The 20,558-nt window shown below is 49.5% G+C and overlaps 1 long non-coding RNA gene and 1 other non-coding gene across 5 annotated transcripts in view; both read left to right on the plus strand.

The window, feature by feature from the left end:
- LOC111560784 overlaps positions 1-20,558 on the plus strand; it is a 148,346-nt gene that overhangs the window by 42,737 nt on the left and 85,051 nt on the right. For all 4 annotated transcript variants that reach the window (XR_006598883.1, XR_006598882.1, XR_006598881.1 and 1 more), the window contains one exon: positions 9,473-9,624. This is a non-coding gene — a long non-coding RNA (uncharacterized LOC111560784). The remainder of the gene's footprint in view (positions 1-9,472; positions 9,625-20,558) is intronic.
- On the plus strand, positions 817-901 carry TRNAP-CGG. Its single transcript has one exon. It is a non-coding gene; the product is annotated as a tRNA-Pro (tRNA).

Below are 20,558 nucleotides of genomic sequence, written 5' to 3' on the forward strand. Positions count from 1 at the left end.
GGCTTTGGTTGTTAATTTATGGACCTGCTCTTGCTGGTCTGCTGCAGTTGGGGGATCCCTGACAGGTGGGGGTGGGGTGGGGGGTGAGGCCCAGAGGCGCTGGTGTTTGTAGGGAGGTCCACGGGAGATAGCACACGCTGGGGAAAGCCAGGGGGAGCAGTCCAATGTCAGCTGACTGACAAATGTCAACCAGATGCCAACGGCAGGGGATCAGAATGTCATTCAGAGGGGCCAGACTGGTGTTGGCTAGATTTCATACAACAGTTTAGAGGTCCAGAGTTATCCGGTCAGAGCCTCGCACACCTGCCTGTCAGTGTAGGCCGAACGGCCTCTCCTTGCCCAGGTGGCCAGATCATTTCTTCAGTTGCAGGCATGACTCCTGGAAGGACGTTTGCCTCAGGAAGCTGACAGTTTCCAACCCTGAGTCTGTCGCTTCCCGGCATTGAGCTCTACGTTTCTTCACGTGTGAGACTCCTGTCACACACGTCGGCAGAGTTGTGCTAATCAAAATAACTGATACAGGTGAAGCCCTATTACCGTAATGTTAAACACAATTCTTTCTCACTCATTTTTTTAAAGTGACTTTATTTTTTAAATATAATTTATTCTCAAATTGTAAACACAATTCTTTAGAAACCAGATTAAATAGACACACGTTCCTAAGCATATGTCACTTACATGTCCATCTAATAGACTAAGGCCAACTCCATCTACAGAGACAATGCATATTCTCAGGCCCACCTGGAACATTTCCACGAGCCGACCGCATCCTGGGTCTCAAAGTCTTAAGCCTCAGAAATATACATCATACTGGGCGCCTGGGTGGCTCAGTCGGTTAAGCGCCTGACTCGGGCTCAGGTCATGCTCTCACGGTTCGTGGGTTCGAGCCCCACGTCGGGCTCTGTGCTGACAGCTCAGAGCCCGCTTCAGATTCTGTGTTTCCTTCTCTCTCTGCCCTCCCCTGCTTGCACTCTGTCTCTCTCTCTCAAAAATAAACATTAATTTTTTTTTTTAAATGCACAGGGGGCGCCTGGGTGGCTCAGTTGGTTGAGAACTGTCTTTGGCTCAGGTCATGAGCTCACGGTTTGTGAGTTTGAGCCCCACATGGGGCTCCGTGCTGACAGCTCAGAGCCTGGAGCCTGCTTCGGATTCTGTCTCTCTCTCTCTCTCTCTCTCTGCCCCTCCCCCACTCACACACACACTCTCTGTCTGTCTCTCTCTCAAAAATAAATAAACGTTAAAAAAATTTTAAAAAATATACATCGTACTGACTCCATTCCTTGCAACAACCTTATATTCCGTATATTCATGGGACAAACTCAGCAATGTTGCTGAACTCACTTACTGTTCTACACCGTCAATACCCAGAGTTCTTGAACACTCAGTGTTGAATGAGAACATTAAGTGGCAGAATATAAATAAAATGTGATACCAATTGTGTAAAATTTAAAACACAATATTATTTGTTTTTTTTTATGGATGGATATTTAGATTAGTAAAAGCATGGAGACCTGGAAGGATTTACCCAACTATAGGTGAGTGTTTCAAAGTTACTTAATATATCAGAGATGTTGTGTTTAGAAAATAAAAAGGTCTGAAATAAATGCAGTAAGTCTATATATGTTAAATCTAGCCTATGTCTACTGAGAGGATTGTCATATCCCCGACTTCATGTGGCTTTATGTTCAGAATTAGAAAGAAAATGGGTCAAGGTTGGGCACATCAATGGTGTTCAGCAAGTGCTAAGTTTTGGCTGGACCAGAGTTGTTGTTGTTTTTTTTTTTAATTTTTAAATTTATTTTGAGAGAGAAAAAGAGAGGGGAAGGGACAAAGAGAGAGAGGGAGACACAGAATTTGAAGGAGGCTCTAGGCTCGGAGCTGTCAGCACAGGGCCTGATGTGGGGTTTGAACCCACCAGCTGTGAGATCATGACCTGAGCCCAAGTGGGATGCTCAACCGACTGAGTCACCCAGGTGCCCCTGACTGGATCAGGTTTTCAGAGAGCATTTAATGAGCTAGTGTGGGTGAAAGTTCCTGGGGCAGGTGCCCAGGATGGGTCTGTCCCCTTCGTCCCCATCTTTGTGTTCTGGTGCGGCCTCTCCCCTGTATGGGCCAGGCTGACTTCTGGGGCTGCACACGGGTCTTCTCCTCCATAGTCTGGAAGGCTCCCTGGGTACTGGCGACATCGGAGAGGCAGCGGCAAGATTCAGAGGCTGGGGAAGCTGGGCATTAGTCCATGGCTGATCCTCATGCCCTTGAATCCAATGGGTCAGTGAGACACTGTACTTCCAGACCTGCGTATCAGCCCTGAGTGGCAGGTCAGGGAGAGATAGACACTCCTAGCCACCCCATTCCTCCCTTGGCTTGCTATATTACTCGTTAATACCCACCCTGATCTCTCCTGAGGCAGTGGGCTTTCTTACCTTTTTAGGATAATTAGCAAACCTATTATACAATAAAAACATGGCTTGGTTTCCATGGTGATTTGCATGTTGTGTCTCATGATGCCTTCTAAGGAGACTATCTTAATCTTCATCAGCCCTACTGAGACTAGTCTCTGCCATATCTCATTACAGGGAAAATTTCCTTAAGAGAACATTGTATTTTCCTAATGTTCCTTTCACTGGGGCAGAAATCCCAGTGTATCGCATGATGACTATAGTTTACAATTTTGTATTGTATACTTGAAATTTGCTTAGAGAGTGGATCTTAAATGTTCTGAACACACATACATACACACGATGGAAACTATTCGAAGTGATGGATGTGTTAATTGATTTTATTGTGGTAATCATTTCACAATACATACATATGTCAACTCATCACGTTGTACACTTTATATAATTTTATTTGTCAATTACATCTCCATAAAGCTGGGAAAAAATAAAATTTGCACTTCGGAAACAAAGACATCTTAAGTTCAAATTCACCGATTTGCCCCTAATGCATCCTGTAATGGAGAGTAACTTGTTTCTAATCACGAGTTATAGTATCATCGAGAGATGGTCAACCCTTAGCATACATGCTGTTAGGCAGCTTAAAAACACTTAGGATGTGGGTCTGTGCGACCACTGGACAGATATGTGCAGCGAAACCTCAAAGGCTGTGTTCAGAGACCTGTAAGAAGTCCCCTGAGGGATTTCAGCATCCTCAAACAGCAAGTTCGCAGATGGGCAAAGCACGGAGAACTATCGGGTTTGTGGGAACAAATCAGTTTGAGTCAGACCCAGTGGGAGCCATGCCGTGTGGGCAACCTCGTAATGAATATAGACTTGCACCATCCTGTGTGTCATTATCCCAGCTGTGCCTATTACTGTTTCAATAATTGAAGGCAATTTGTTACAGGGGTACCTTGACTGATGGCAATCAATAAGCCAGAAGTCTAGAATCCAATCCAAACTGGATGAGGGTCCCGGCGGGTCTTCTAGGAACACGATGCCTCTCTCTTAACCCGTTCTGCTCCTGGAACATCTTGAGAGTGGTCTTACCGAATGCCTGTCTCCTCATCCAGCGCTGGGATGCCTTTGGCAGATTCCCTTCATTGGGCTGCTGGGTGTGGTCCACGGATTGGCTGACTCCATTTTGGCATCAGTATCACCTGGCCCTCGTTAGGCCAGATGTCAATCCTCTGCCCGGCCTCAGACCTACTAAAGCAGAGACTTCCCGGGTGGGGCCCCAGAAGCTGGGTTGTCGCAAACCCTCCAGACAATTCTGATGTCCGCTCACGTTTGAGAACCACTGGATGAGGGGAAAACCAAGTGTTAAGATAACAACAGAAAGCGTGAGTAGAATTCAGTCTTTAATTGCAAGTCTGCTTTCTCGGTGCAAGGTGTGCGTCTCCTCCTCCCACCCCCAGCAGGTCCCCACGCCGCGCTCCCCGCGTGGCCTTCCAGCACCGTCTCCACTGGGGCAGCCTGCCTCCCTCTGGCTTTGCCTCACAGCCCCGCCAAGCATGGCCGTCCCTTTCACAGCCCACGGCGAGAGTGCTGGTTTTGCACATATTGCAACTGCCCGAACTGACAGAAGTGACACTTATTATAAAACGTGGATTTCATTTTATCCCATCTCCCAACGAACCAACCATGACATTCCTTCCGGCCCCCAGATGGGTCTAGGAACGGCATGAGTTCGGAAAGTAGGTTTCGAGAGCAACGTTTCTTGATTGGTCTCCGCTCTCCCGTGACAGAGGAGTGGCTCTTACCTCAGTAATTGAGTGAATTGTCGGCGTTTCATCTATCATCACTTAGAATTAATCACGATCTGTACTCCCCCCCCCCCCACCCCCCAACAAGAACAAGGGCATCAACGTACTTAAAAAATACAGGACTGCTTTAATGAGATGTAATTCACATACCATACTGTTTCCCCCTTGAAGTATTCAATTTAATGAATTCAACAAATTTTTTAAATGTTTATTTATTTTTGAGAGACAGTGCAAGTTGGGGAGGGGCAGAGAGAGAGAGAGAGAGAGAGAGACAGAATCAGAAGCAGGCTCCAGGCTCTGAGCCATCAGCACAGAGCCCGATGCGGTGCTCAAATCCCCAAGCCATGAGATCATGACCTGAGCCGAAGTTGGACGCTCAACTGACTGAGCTACCCAGGCACCTCTCAGTGAGTTTCAGTATATTCCCAAAGTTGTGCAACCGTCAGCACCATTAATTCTCCAATTAATCATCTAGAATCTTTTCATCCCCTTCAGAACACACCCTGGACCCTTTCATCATGCCCCCCCTCTCTACCCCTGCACTCCCCCTCCCCCATGTCTTCGAATCCGCCTTCTGCCTCCATGGATTTATCCATCGGAGGCATTTTGTTTATGTCATGTAAATGGGCTTATGTGATGTCTGGTTTTCCAGAGCTGGCTTGTTCTGTTCACTCAGGAGGTAGCGGGCATCAGCACTATTCCTTCTCATGGCTGAATCTCAGCCAGTTTTACCCTGCGGCTCCTTTGTCATCGTCGCCTTGTCACTTGCTAAGTTGGATTTTAGCCCCAGACCGTGTGTGTGCATACATTTAGTTTATTTTTTAAATAATCAATGGTTATTTATCATCAGTTTCAACAGCCACATCATCTCTTCTTCTGCCCCCGTCCCCCACGGTGGGGACCAGACTCTTACACTGAGTGATCACCCAGCGGTTTGGATCTTATGTCAGGCTCTGAGCTTAAGGAATCAGGACTTACTACATAATTTCCTTAAACCCTTCCCCCTTGTAGACTTCCTGGTGGCCTTGCCTGCACCACAGCTTGAAGCACACGAACTGCAGACGTGTGCGTCCCACCTGCTTCCCTGACCTCGCTATGCCTGTGTCTCAAACATGAAACGTCCAACAGAAGGTGCCGATTGTCCCCTCCCCCAAAATGACTCCTCCCTGCACTCATCCTGTCCATCTTATAAATGGCACCACGTCCCCCTGCTGCTCAAGTGAGGAGGCATCCTTGACGCTGTTTAAAAAAATTATTATTGGGGCGCCTGGGTGGCGCAGTCGGTTAAGCGTCCGACTTCAGCCAGGTCACGATCTCGCGGTCCGGGAGTTCGAGCCCCGCGTCGGGCTCTGGGCTGATGGCTCGGAGCCTGGAGCCTGTTTCCGATTCTGTGTCTCCCTCTCTCTCTGCCCCTCCCCCGTTCATGCTCTGTCTCTCTCTGTCCCAAAAATAAATAAACGTTGAAAAAAAAAATTAAAAAAAAATAAAAAAATTATTATTGAAGTATAGTGGACATACAATATTACGTTCGTTTCAGGTGCACAACCGAGCGATTGGATGATTCTTCACATGGCTCCTGATGCTCTGTCTTCTCTCCCCTCCCACACTGCATTCACTGGTGTTCCCCAAAGGTACATCTGAAATCCGTTCCTGAGCTGCCCATCTCCAGAGCCACCCCCAGACTAACTTCCTTAGTTGCTGGATCTACAATAACTTTAACTGATCTCCTTGCTTCTATTGCTGTCCTCCAAGAATCCATTCTTTCCCTAACTGCCCGATGGCCCATTCAAAGCATGTACCAGAGTGTCACTTTCTAGCTTGAGGGCCCCTGATGACCGCTGCTGTTCCTAGAATGAAATCCAGACTCCTTTCCCCCACCTCCCCATTTTTTTTCAAACATATTTTTAAAAGTTTATTTATTTATTTTGAGAGAGAGTGAGAGATGGGGAGGGGCAGAGAGAGAGAGGGAGAGAGAGTCCCTGACATCGCAGAGCCTGATGCGGGGCTTGAACTCGTGAACTGTGAGATCATGACCTGAGCCAGCAAGCAAGAGTCGGGGTGCTTAACCAACTGAGCCACCCTGGTGCCTTGACTCCTCTCCCCTTTAAGACACTTGCCAGTCTTGTCTACGCCCGCCATCTCTCAGTAGAGTAAGTCATCTTTGAGCAGGGACTCTTCTGTCCCGTGCACACTCAGCCTGCAGGGCCTGGCATGTAATGGAGCTTTAGTAGCTGTTGATCGACTGATTCACTGTTTCTGCTCCTGTCTCAGCCTCCCTGCTACTCAGTCTGACCACCTGACTCCAAATTTGCTGTGGGCTTGGGGGTTCCAGCTTTGAGCAAAGGCTGATGGTGGGGTGGGGTGGTGACTCTTGTGAGAATATCACTCATTTGAGAATATCACTTTCAAGTGTTGCATGATGCCTCTGGTAAGATATCACTTGGTGTTTTGGAATTCGTTGAGTAGAGTGGATTCTTTCCCCTCATCTCTTACTTCTTTTTCATCTGGAAGCTAAGTTGTCTTCTGAGCTGGAGTCTCTGGGATTTGGGGGCCACATCCTGGTGATTTTTCCAGAGGTCAGGCTGGGGATCTTGAACAGTCCATCCTGTAGATTACGCTCATGGGAGGTGACCCTCTGGGAATGAAGACAGGTCTTCAGGGTAAGGACTCACTCACATGTCTGCATTTGAGGAGAATAGCAAGCAGAAACCATGAAATGTTTCTGGCTAATGGAATAGAAAGAAAAAGACCCGTGAAAGCAACATTCCCTATGCTCATAAATACCAAGCAGTGCTCCTAGGTAACCAGAGAGAATGCATGGGGACAAGAGGAGTTTTCTGGGAGCATACTGGGCTTGGTAGGGCTAGGGAAGGGGCTTGCACATATCCTTTTCCCCTCAAGGGCAGGCTCCCCTACTGCAAGCTTTTTGGAACACCTTCCTTTAGTCCAGCAATCTGAGCTGCCCCATGGATTCTTGTCCACAGGGCTCCGTGCACCAAGACTGGCTGCATTCTGAGGTCAGTTGGGGGGCCATCTTAAGGCCAAGGGCCACATTATTGATGAGGCAGAAATTCTCCTTCTGATCCTTAGTTGGATGGGATTTCCTGAATGTTGCTTAGATGCTGGGGATCTGGCCAGGGGTAAAACCTGGAGCTCGTGTTCCTAATGAGCAAGAAATGAAGGACCACAGGGCACACGGCAAATGTAATGCTAGAGGAAGGTTTGAGTTACGGGGGACACAGAAGACGGAGTGATCAACACTGAGGGTGGGGAAAGGTGCCAGGGAAGGTGGCCCAGAGGAGGGCTTTCTGGAGGAGCATACAGCCTGAACGAGGGTCTGCAGGCTTGAAACACCTTGGGGGAACTGTAGGCAGATCTATCTGGAAGCAGAGTTCATCTTGGAAGCAGAGTTCATATAGAAGGTCAGCACTGGACAGGTCAGGGTTGGGTTTACATTTTCTTTTCTTTTCTTTTTATTTTTTGTTGAGGTTTCTCTTTCATTTTTTTAGCTTTTTAATTTTAACTTTTAATTTTTAAAATATAATTCATTGTCAAGCTAGCTAACATACAGTGTGTACTGTGTGCTCTTGACTTTGGGAGTAGATTTCCCCCGATTCATCGCTTCCATACAACACCCAGTGCTCATCCCAACAAGTGCCCTCCTCGCTGCCCATCACCCATTTTCCCCTCTCCCTCATGCCCTCATCAACACTCAGTTTGTTCTCTGTATTTAAGAGACTCATGGTTTGCCTCTCTCTGTTTATAGCTTTTTTTTCCCCCTTCCCCTCCCCCATGGTCTTCTGTTAAGTTTCTCAAGATCCACATGAGTGAAAACATACGGTATCTGTCTTTCTCTGACTTATTTCACTTGGCATAATACCCTCCAGGTCCATCCACGTTGCTGCAAATGGCGGGATTTCATTCTTCCTCACTGCCAAGTAGTATTCCATTGTGTATATAAACCACATCTTCTTTATCCATTCGTCAGTTGATGGACACGTAAGCTCTTTCTGTAATTTGGCTATTGTTGAAAGTGCTGCTATCAACATTGGGGTACAAGTGCCCCTATGCATCAGCACTCCCGTATCCTTTGGATAAATTCCTAGTAGTGCTGTTGCTGGGTTGTAGGGTAGTTCTATTTTTAATTTTTTGAGGAACCTCTACACCGTGGGTTTGTGTTTTGGAGATCATGCTGGCTGTAAGGTGAAAAGTGGATGGGAGGGGAAACGGGGGATCAGTTGGAAGGCTGTGCTCTAGCTGCGGGGAGGAGAAAAGTGAGTGGCAAAGAGATAACGAGCATTCAGCACTAACAGGCTCGGCGTTGACAGTTGGTCGTGGAAGAGTTGACAATGATTTTCATGAATCTGCCTTGAGCTCATGCATGGTTCAGTATGCCTGAAACAGGAGACATGCATCAGGTTCTGGGGGAAGACACTGAGTTCCGTTTTGGACGTACTGAGTTTGAGGCATCTGAAGGTTATCTGAAAATGTCCTGAAGGTAGACAGCTGCAGTTTGGGGCTCAAAGACATGGTCACCTCAGACCTGGGCACAGAGCTTCAGAGCAGGAATGGATTCCATGGTGGATGGGATTGCGCAGGGAGGTGACAGATAAATGGACACCGAGCCTCACTGGTCAACAGTATTCGCATTTAAAATTTCTCACACCCTCTGCCCTGATCACATTGAGAGAGGCATCCCTTGTCCCCGGGAGAGAAACTGTCTCACGATAAGGGCCAGCCCCTCGAACTGCGTGGAAATCTTGCCAGTGCGGTAGGACGCCTGTGTAAGCAGGGCCACGGTTTCTGGGTAGAGGGAAGCGGCTCTGAATTCAGTGTATTCAGTATCAGAGTGGCTGTTTGTGGGGTGAATGAATACCTAAGCTGGGAGATGGGCGGTGGCCAAATCTTGGGCCCTTGGGATGCAGATCATTTGAAACAAAGAAAATCTGTCTCACTTACTTAGGCAGTTCTTGTTTCTTTCCCAGGGTGGGGGCTGCTCGCCTTCTGTCCCAACACGGCAGGGGGCAAAATGCTCAGCACTCAGGAGGAGGCCCTGATGAGCTATTGGTTTCGTGAACCTAGCAGCAGGACAACAACCAATAGTTTTCCTCACCAGTTAAGTGTCCCCCATCAGCTCTGCCTCACGTGTTTCTACCCGGGAGTGACAGGTGCACCCACCGGACAGAGCTGAGCCGCAGGCACTGAAAAGAAACATGTTGAAAGAATGTTGCTATTTGCTTTTGAGTGATTGTTTCTTTTTCCTTTCAGCCCTCAAAATCAAAAGAGACTGAGTTAACCGCTTGGAGAGGTGGCATTGTTGATTGTAAGAGGAACCGGGACTGGAAGGCCTCAGCTACCTTGTGGGCAACGGCCCCTGGAGGATGAAAAGGCAGAGGATGTCCCCGATCGGCAGTGGCCCGGTAGGCAAGGTGCTGGGGACACAGAACTCCATCTGCCTGGGCGAGGATGGGCCCTCGTCCCCCTTGTGCTCTAAGGGGCATACGACCTCTAAGCGAGGTCAGGGAGAGTTCAACTGCTTGAAGGATTGTATTCAATTCCAGCTCAAACTGGTTTCAGGAAAGGCAGGTAATATTATTTGCTTCTCTTCCTGAGAAGCCCAGGGGTAGGCCAGCATCAGGCATGACGGGATACAGATGCTCAGATGTACCAAGATACCTCTCTCTACATCTCTTTCCTCTTTCTTTTGTGTGACTTCACTGCTGGACGTGCTCTTCTCACGCAGAGGCCACCAGCAGCTGTGGTTTCTTTCGTGCGGCCTTAGCAATATCTGTTGGAAGAAAGTTCTGGTTGAAGTCCCAGAACGGAGTCTCATTTGTGCTGGTGGTCACAGGGGCGGATGCTCTGATTGATCCAGCTTGGGTCGGAGGTCTCCATGTTGAGATGGGGTGAGATGGAACCAGCCCCACCCAAATCATAGGGAACGGGAGGGGGGGGGGGTTCCCCCGAGGAACAAGTCGCATCAGGAAAACAAAACAAGAGGAGTCTTGCAATGAGATGGGAAGGGCTTGGCAGCAGAAGTTTCGAGTTACATTGTAATTCTGGGCCACCTCTCCATCACCGTAGGGCCCTGGTGTAATGAGGACGCGAGCCTGCTGGAGGCAGGTGGGGCCCAGCTAAGTTTTACCGGGATTCAGTCAGGACACTGGGTTTAGAGGGGTCCGGGGTAGGTTAGCTGGAAGGATGCCTGAATACCCAGTGGGTGGAAGGAGGTCAAGGCCCAAGTCCAGACCCAGGACGATGGCAGTAGATTTTAGACTTGATGGCACAGCGTGGCCTGGTGATGTCTCAGGGTTCGGGTGGCTGCTGAATATGGGGGGGGGGGTGCGGAAATCTGGCAACTCAATCGAGCTTCGACCAAAGTCACACCTTGTGTGACTTTGCATTATAGGCTCCCATTGAAAGAAAGGATTTCATCGTGCAGAAAGTCTCAAAAAGTCCGCTGGACGAGGCTGGTGGGAAATCTGCCTCTCAGGTGCCTGCTACCGCACGGAGGGGGTGTCGTATTGCTGTCACCATGACAGGCTCGGGCCCTGGGGTAGCTCCCGAAGGAGTGCCCGGCTGAGAAGGAGGGCACATTGTTAGTAAAGTCACCCAAGTGTCCTGGATGGCGTGTGATCAACAGGGTGTTACAATTGTGGATTCTACAGAGACTTCAGCTACGGTGGAGGCTCTGTAGGCAAAGGGAGGTGCTCGGTTGTATCACTGACTTTCCCAGTAGGCATTCGGGAATGGTTTCAGACTCCTGAGCCCCTCCGTGACTGCCCTGAGGAGCTAGAAAGGTGCAGAGTCCTTAAGGGGAGGGTTTGTGAGGGGGGTCTCCTTGGAGAAGGCTGTGGGGGGGGCACGTTAAGAAAGGGTGTGGGTGGATGGAAGTCTCCCGGTCTCAAGCCTTGCTGGAAAGGGCAGGCCTTACAGGGACCTTTGGAGGGTCCATCACCACCTGGATTTGGGGACACCGAGGACTGAGGTCTGAGTCCTGTCCCGGGAGTCGTGAGGTGCAGGAGTGATGTCAGCTGGACAACCACACCCAGAAAACAGGTCTAGACCCTTCTCCCCTACGAGGCTTTGCCCAGCAGGGTCAGTAACCAGGTACGACTTGGAGAAGGAGAGAAACTGTGGACAAGGAGGAGAGAAGGGAAGAGTCATGCTTCCCTTTTTCCCTCCACAAGCAGGCAGTCCGGCACGGACAGGGGAGAAGGGTTGGTGTTGAAGCAGATTTGGAGCCACTGTCATTGACTTGCCCTCCTGCTAGCTCTAGTGTGTGTGTGTTACGTATACATTAATAGTTGTTTACCTACAAGATACAACATCAAGCTCTTACAATTTGGTTTTTAAATTTTTAATAGTAAAAGAGTAAATTGTAATTAATTTTTTACAGACTTTGAGATGTTTAAAAGTATATTTTCTTAATATTTATTTATTTTTGAGAGAGAGAGAGAGAGAGAGAGAGAGAGAGAGTGAGCAGGGGAGGGGCAGAGAGAGGGAGACACGGAATCTGAAGCAGGCTCCAGACTCTGAGCTGTCAGCACAGAGCCTGACGTGGTGCTTGAACCCACGAACCATGAGATCAGGACCTGAGCCGGAGACGGATGCTTCACTGACTGAGCCACCCCGGCGCCCCCATGGTGTAATTTGTGAACACATCCCTCGTGAGTGTGCTCCTAGGTTCCCAGTTTCCTCTGTCCTAGCGCCACTGCTCTGGCCAGTCCCACATTAACTCACTGCAATCAGCCTACTGGGGCCCACAGTCTCCTGGGAGCTGTGTGGACTGTCCATTCTGTTCCGGTCCTCGTGCCTCTTGTCCTTTTGGGAGCATGTGACGCGGTTACCTCCCTCCTTTGGATTTCTGTGCTCCTCTCTCCATCTGTTCTGCTCAATACCTTATGGCAGCTGATTTCCTTCCTGCTTATACTTTCCCTGGATGGTCCCCTCCGTTTCCTAGTCACCTGCCCTCTTGCCCTGATGCCTTCTGGATCGGCACCCAGCCCAGACCTCTGCCCAGCCTCTGCCTCCAGACGTGGAGTCACCGCGGGCCCTCATCGGCACTCACCCCAGAGCTGACCGCCCCCTCCGTGCTCCCTAGCTCAGGAATCAACGCTGCCGTCCGCCAAGCCCCTGCAGTTGGCCCCTCGCGTCTCTCTGCTCCTCCAGTATCCACAGCACCTTGCGTTGCCCACCCCACACCTACAGCACGTCAAAGACATCACGTGGTGTCTGGGGCCGTGCATACACTCGCGAGGCCAGGCAGGTCAGGCCTTGCTCTCGCCCTTCGATGCCTCTTCCCGACCTGTATTTGAAAGGGAATATAGTCAAAGGGACTGCCTCACCCCAGGCTCTTCCTTAAAATGCCCATTATGACTACACACCCACTGAGTTAGAATTACTCCGCTGTGGTGGCCGAGGTGGGGGCACCTGGGTGGCTCAGTCGGTTAAGCGTCTGACTCTTGATTTTAGCTCAGGTCATGATTTCACGGTTGGTGGGATCCAGCCCCTTGTCGGGCTCTGTGCTGACAGCATGGAGCCTGCTTGAGATTCTCTCTCTCTCTCTCTCTCTCTCTCTCTTTCTCTCTCTCTGCCCATCCCCCCTTCCTCTCTCAAAATAAATAGATAAACTTAAAAAAAAAAAAAAGGAATTCCTCTGCAGGGGCCCGGGAATCTGCGTTTCGAATGCATTCCTAAGGTGATTCACGGGTCTGCTAATTTTGGATCCAGTGCTAAGAACAAAGTCAAGGCTCTCTCCTGGCACACCCAAGGCTCTCTCTGGAGCTGCATTCAGTATCTCTACCTCCAAATTAGAACTCAATTCTTGCTTGGAAATCTTGGGATTATGAAATGAGCCCATGAAACGCAGGGCACAGTGTGACACGTGGAAGGCACCACAGGACGTGAGCACCTCCTTCCTGGTTAAGGCGCGTGCGTTTTTGCTGGCTTCTGGAAACAGCGGCTCACCAGGTCGTGGAGGAGACCCGCAGGCAGGTGCCATGTGCGCCCTGGGCTTGCGGGGTCAACCGTGTCTGCGTGTGGCTTCTCGGTGCTTGTGATCCACGGTAGTCTTTCGTTCTGTCACAGCCCTTCGTGGACTCTCCCAGGGTACTACTATACCTGGCTTGCGTGGCCGAAGCATTTCACTGCGACACGGCTCCAACCGCCAAAGCCATGCTGAGTTCTGAGGGCAGAACGGAGTTCTCTGAGCTCCGCACTCAGTATCCAGGATGAACCGATGATTTGCCGTGTATTAGTTATACTTCCTTCGCCCCCCGCCTGAGCCCCCGTTTGTGCTCTGCCCTCCTCTGCTCTGGGATCCAGGAGGCTGACCCCTAAGTACCGTGTGGCCTTGTTGTTTTGTCTGCTGGATTCCAGCTGGGGAGTCGTGTGCGCTCACGTGGGCTGCTGTGAACAAATAACCCAGACTGGGAGGCCGAGGCCGGAGTTGTTTTCTCTCGCGGTCCTGGAGGCTGGGGATCCGAGACCCAGGTGTCAGCAGGTCGGCGTCTGTCTGCTCAGGTCTCTCTCCTTGGCCTGCAGATGCTGCTGTCTCCTTCTCTTTGTGCCTTCCCATGGCCCCGTCCGCCCCTGCCCTGGGGATCTGTGTCCAAATCTCTTCGTAGAAGGACTCCGGTCCTGTTGTACTAGGTCGGCCCTAATGGCCACATTTACCGTAGTTCCCTCTTTTGGCCCCATCTCCAGATACAGTCACATTCTGAGGTTGGGGGGAGGTGTTAAGACTCAACTTATGGGTTTGGGTCGGGGAGCACGGCTCAGCCTGGCAGGGGCTGGAGATCAGAGGGAGGAGGGGGGGCTGGCACACCCACCACCCCTCCTGCTCCTGCACCTCCAATGGGCGATGGCAGCGTCTCTTCCTGCCCCCTGTGCCCTTCCTGTACATCCCTCCCCTCCCCTCCCCTGGGAGTGGTCACCGCTCCCCACAACCCCGCATTCGGTATTCGCCTCTGGGCACCTCAGCACATCTGTTCTCTCGACCCTGCCCGCACCTCTGAAACTCGCCCTCAGTAGAGTCCCTGTATCTGATCTGCCCAGCCGGATTCTGTTTTCTGCTGGAGCACTGATGGGTACGATTTGTTCGCTCACGATTTTCTTCAGGAACGCTTGTCCGCGTGTCCTCGGCACCCAGGCACGTCGCTCCCAGTGAACACAGAGGGATGGGAGCCACTGGTCACGGAACGCCTCCCTTAGGAGCGACAGATTGCTTCCTTCTCTAATGTGAAGGAAGGCTTCCTGGAGGAGGAAGCACTGAGGCTCTACGGGTTGGGGGCCGAGTTTGGCGATTAAAGAAGGCAGGTTACATGGCACAAAAGTTACAGCAAAAGCCAGAGCCGAGAGCTGTCAAAGCAAGGGTGGCTTTGTCCTGGCTGGGTCCACGGTGTCACCATCCATGCGGTCACAGGGCTAGAAACATTGGCATGGCCGTCAACCCTTCCCCTTCCCTCCCCTTCCCTGCCTGGTCTGTCTCCTTCTGACATGCTGCTCCCCTGGCCATTCGCCTTTTCTCTATCTCTTCTGCCAGTCCTGCACTGTAGCTGGGGGGGGTGTGGGGGTGGGTGGGTGGGTGGTCGGGGGAGGGGGGATGTAGTCCAGCTATTGAATGGCCCAAACCAGTGCAAAGAGATGAACCTTTTTGGGGGGTACCTGCTTGATGCCTCGCATATGCTAGCTGGGTTAAGTGTATTATCTTCAACTTTTCATAACCTTCCTGAGAGGTAAGGCTGGGGATTAAGGGTTAACTAACCACATGGTTCCCTCTGCTTTGAAGGTGCCTTTGAACATTGGCAAGAGGGGGAGAAGACGATTGGCCAGTGTCTGTGCTCCCCCCTCGCCTGAGTCTCTGGGACCGGACTAGCAAGTTCCTGGGGCTGAAGCATTGATCAGCTGCTTAGAGACAGAGTTGTGGGAGGAATGTCCAGAGCCAGCTGGAGACAAAACCTCGCAGGAGATCTGGAAGGTCCATGAAGGGAGGTTTTATTTCCCGGGGCAACTCTAGGTGCATTTTCACCCAGTGGGCCCCAGGGGGGAGACTAGAGCAGATTTTTTTTTTTTTTTTTTTTTTTTTTGGTCCCGATTGCTTGTGAAATTGAGAATATTTTTAGCGGATTTGAAAGCTTTGGAGACAGATCCCATTCCTCAGGGCCCTGCTCATAGCAGGCACTCAATGAACCTTTGTTGAACGTTGCTGAATGTTACTCATTGGCACAAATGATCCTTTGGTGAAATGTACACATTAGGGCATTTGATGAAGGTGTCAGCCAGCCTGACCGTAAAAAGTAATCTTTACGATGCCATAAAAAGGAACATGGACAATAGCTCGAATGTCATTCGTGAACACAATTAAGTATTTCCCTGAAGTTCCTCTGCCCATCAGGAAACCACATCACATGCACTTTCAAAACCAGTGGCCCCTTTCAGCTCTACGTAAAATGCCAGCTTTTTTATGGGAGCTGATTGGGTTTGCAATTAACCGAAGTGCACAATAATCGTGTCCCCCTAGATTGATTTATGGGACATAGAGTGTGCTTTAGAGAGTTACGAAAGGGATGGTGGGCGATCAGGATTTTAAGCACTGCCAAACGCAGTCACTTCGGCTCCAGAATACTGCTCGCTGAATGGATTGCAGAAAAGGGCACATCTACGGTGGGTGGTGTGGAAGCTTTACTCACCGGTCAGCCGGGCTTGCTGATTGCCCGCCTGTCTCTGGCCTGGTGCTAGGGACGCAGACCTGAGAAGACAGAGGTCCTACCCTCAGGGACCCACAGCCCAGCGGCAGGCAGGGGGTGACAGCAAAGCGTCATCAAGGCTGGGAGAGGGGCATGCCCAAGTCACTAGGAGAAGACAGGGAACAACAGAATGTGTCTTGAACGGGCAAGGAGCCGTTCAGGAAAATTGGAAGGACGACTGGGGGTTGCTGCAGAGAGCAGGTGGGGGTGTATCTGGCCAGGCACAGACATGTTGGAAGCCTGGCACCATGGGGGCTGGACGAAGGGAGGCCGGGGTTGTTGAGACTGGACAGGTAGCCAGGCGCTAGGGCAGGGTGTCCGTGACTGTCAAAGAGCCTGCACGTCGCCCTCACCGTTGCCATGGAGACTCTGGTGGCCTGATCCCTCCTAACCCTGGCCATGACCCTTCCGTTGCTTTAGGGAAGTCTGTGTTGCTGACAGCGCATAGCCTCAGTGACAGCCGGTGCGCTCAAGTGTCCCGGCAGAGTCAGGCTCTGTGGCTGCTATCCAAAGTCAGCGCTTTTACAGCACACGTGAAGTCCAACTTCCTCCCAGCTCCTTCGGCTTCCTGAATGATGTCACTGTTCTCTTGTGAAGAATGGAGGGAAAGTTGTGTTAGTCTCCCTCTCGTCCTTTGCAATCAAGCATCCTCTGGGCAAACGTGACCTCGGCTGAAGGACCTGCCTGGAGAAGCCTGGTGTGCTTGGGGTGAGGAGGCGTTCAGTGTCTCTTTGCGCTGGAAGGTGGCCAGGGTGTGGCTGAGAGGTTTGAGGCAGGGCCTAGGGCTCTTGTTTTCTCAGTGCCGATAAAGGAAGGGTCCCTGGGCCTCTGCGGGCCAAGCTTCCCATCTGGCCAAGGGGCTACTCAGCAGGGCGTGATGACCTTAGTTTCACTTCAGAGAGGAGTGTTCCCGGCAGCACTGGGCTTGGGCTCATCTCCAGGCATGGATGCCCTGGCTGGCCACGCTGCCCATCTCTGGGGACAGGGGCAAGTTTGCTTTCCAGACTTTTCTAAAGCCTAGGTTCTTCCGCCTTCCCCCCTCCCCGACCATGCTCCCTCTACTCCCACCACCCCAAGTGAGCTGTGTAGGACAGCATATCCTAGAAGCATATCACAGTGGTTGTTTTAAATACACGACCTCAGGTAGGGCGCCTGGGTGGCTCAGTCGGTCAAGCGTCCGACTTCGGCTCGGGTCATGATCTCGTGGTTTGTGAGTTCGAGCCCCGCGTCGGGCTCTGTGCTGACAGCTCGGAGCCTGGAACCTGCTTTGGATTCTGTGTCTCCTACTCTCTCTGCCCCTCCCCCTGCTTGTGCTCTGTCTCTCTCTGTCTCTCGAAAATAAATAAATAAATGTAAAAAAAAAAAAATTTTAAATACATGGCCTCAGGTATGTGAGTTCGAGCCGATCTCTGGCCCACACTGTTTACGGATGGTACCAGTTAGCCCTTCTCGGCCGGATCTAGCATTAAACAGCCAGTTCTGGGCAGGCCCCGGGAGGCAGGGACCCTGGAGTGCTGGCGTTGGACGGGCCACCAAGGCCACTCTTTAGAAGATGGTAATGCGGCTTCGGGCGGAACATGGACCCACAGCTGGTCCATGAGGTTAGAAAGCGTCCTCGGGTGGAACTGAACTCCACCTCCCTGAGGCTGGAGATCAGCCGACCCTTGTTCTGGCATCTTCAAGATCCCAGAAGAAGCCCCTCCTTTCTTCAATTACTACTACTATTATTTATAGCTTACCTTTGTATGGAGTTGATGGTTGCAAAGGATACCTCTTTTTTTCTTATGTGTTCGTGTAGTTAATTAATTAATTAATTAAAATGTACATCCGAGTTAGTTAACATATAGTCCAATAATGATCTCAGGAGTAGAATTTAGTGATTCACCACTTACATATGACACCCAGTGCTCATCCCAACAAGTGTCCTCCTCAGTGCCCATCACCCATGTAGCCCATCCCCCCACCCAACACCCCCTCCAGTAACCCTCTGTTTGTTCTCCATTTTTAAGGGTCTCTTATGTTTTGTCCCCCTCCCCATTTTTATATTCTTTTTGCTTCCCTTCCCTTATGTTCATCTGTTTTGTATCTTAAATTCCTCGTATGAATGAAATCATATGATATTTGTCTTTCTCTGACCGACTTATTTTGCTTAGCATAATACACTCTAGTTCCATCCACGCTGTTGCAAATGGCAGCAACAAGTAGTATTCCGTGTATATACATATATATATGTATATGTGTGTATATATATACATATACATATATATACATATATATACACACATACATATATATATACACATATATACATATACACACACACACACATATATATATGTATATATATATATATATATATATATATATATATATATATATATATACACCACATCTGCTTTATCCATTCATCCACTGATGGACATTTGGGCTCTTTAAATATGTGATAAGTGCCTCCTAAGTCTTCCCCTGGGTCAAATATCACAGCCTCCTCCTCACATTCCTTCAATGGCAAATTTTCCTTTCCGTACAAAACCACAGTATCCATTTTAATGTTAAAATTTATTTTCTAGGGGCACCTGGGTGGCTCAGTTGGTTAAGCGTCCGACTTTTGCTCAGGTGATGATCTCGCGGTTCATGAGTTCAAGCCCCGTGTCGGGCTCTGTGCGGACAGCTTAGAGCCCGAAGCCTGCTTCGCATTCTGTGTCTCCCTCTCTCTCTGTTCCTCCCCCACTCGCTCTCTGTCTCTGTCTCTCTTTCTCTCTCTCAAAAATAAACATTAAAAAAACCATTAAGATTTATTTTCTGTTTATAAAAGTAATAGATGCTGCTTGTAGAAAATTAGGAAAATAGAGACAATTAAAAAAAGAAAGAAAAAAATATGCCCAGTTTGTTGGGCACCTCTTTCCGCCAAGCTCTGGGATGGTCTGGCCCTGTAGTGGCTCTGTTGCCGTGAGTTTCCAATATTTGGGCCGGTTTAATAGTTCCACTCCATTTTGAGGCAGCTCCTTCAATGCTTTGGGACAGGGACATCTTCCTTCTGTCACTCAGTGCCTGCTGTCTCCTTTTCTACCTATCGGTACTCCCTCTCTGGCAGGCGTGAGAATCCTGGTGACCTTGTGGGCAAACAGAGGAGTTATCTGGGGGAAACCGGGGAGCCCCTGCCTTCCCGGTGGGGCACCAGCCCTCCAGGTGGCCCAGAGCACATGCAGGCATCCTTGCTGTGGCAAATGGCAGGGCTGTGTACTCCCTCCTGACTCCCCAGAAGCTGTCATGGTCTTTTGTGGTGCTGTTGAATTCATTGTGCTAATATTGAATTAGGATTTAATTACAGTCTTTGTATCTTTATTTCTTTTTATTTTAAAGTTTATTTATTTATTTTGAGAGAGAGAGAGAGAGAGGGAGAGAGAGAATCCCAAGCAGGCTCCACTCTGTGGCACAGAGCCCTATTCGGGGATCGAACTCCAGAACCGTGAGATCATGACCTGAGTGGAAACCAAGAGTCAAACGCTCAACTGAGCCACCTAGGCGCCAGGTGCCCCTTTATCTTTGTTTCTTATTGGAATTAATTGATTCACTTTTCTGCTATATGCTTTTTTTTTAAGGTTTTGTTCTTAATGCTGTGCTAGGTTTATAAAATACATCAGATCATTTTCTATCTTTTTCTGTACTTTGGAACAGTTTACATAATGCAATAATTATCTGTTCCATGAACATTTGAAAGAACATGCTGTGACAATAGTCTGACCCCAAAGCCTTTCGGGGGGAGGCAGTTCTTTGAAATTAGTTTGCCTTCCGCTGTGCTTGTTGGTCAGGGCAGATTTTTTAAACCTCTTTTTGGGACAAATTTAGTAATTTGCGTTTTCTCAGAAAATGATTCATTTCATTGAGAGTTTCAAGTATATTAGTATGAAGTTGTACCATTGTATTTTCTTATAGCAAAAAAAAAATCTCTTCATATCTGTTCTTACATCTCATTTTCCATTTCCTTTTTTTTGTGTGATCTCTTTCACTCTTTTCTTTCTTTTTTAATCTTAGGTTTTTCAGATGTTCCTCTGTTGAAATGTGTGTTTGTAGAAGCTGGTCTCAGAATTTTTGATCATTTCTACTAGCCGTTAATTTCCTTCCTTCCTTCCTTCCTTCCTCCCATCTTTCTTTCTTTCTTTCTTTCTTTCTTTCTTTCTTTCTTTCTTTCTTTCTCCTTGATTCCTGCTTTATCTTTATCATACCCTCTCATCTATTCTCTTTGGGCTTAAAAATTCTCAATTTGAATAGTTTCTGTATTATTTTTAATTAATGGGGACACTGAAATATATGGCTTTATTCCCAGACTACAACCTTGTCCCTTTCTGTTGGCCCCCAGCTCTCACAGTCTTGCAGACCTTCAGCAGACTCGGCAAAGCTCATCCCCCTCTTCCCAGACTACCAGCAGCCCCGTCCTCACGAATCCCCCTTACTTTAATGCCGCGTGCTTTGGGGTGGCTACTGTTGCACTTGGTAGGTGGCCTTGGGTGCACTTGAGCTGCATCTGCTGCCTTTACTTCTCCAGCTGGCCCCTCCTGCAAGGAGCACGCGCACGCTTTCGCTGTCCTCGCCTCTGCAGTCAT

The sequence above is a fragment of the Felis catus genome, chromosome B3 (assembly GCF_018350175.1).
Source record: "Felis catus isolate Fca126 chromosome B3, F.catus_Fca126_mat1.0, whole genome shotgun sequence".
Lineage (NCBI taxonomy): Eukaryota > Metazoa > Chordata > Mammalia > Carnivora > Felidae > Felis > Felis catus.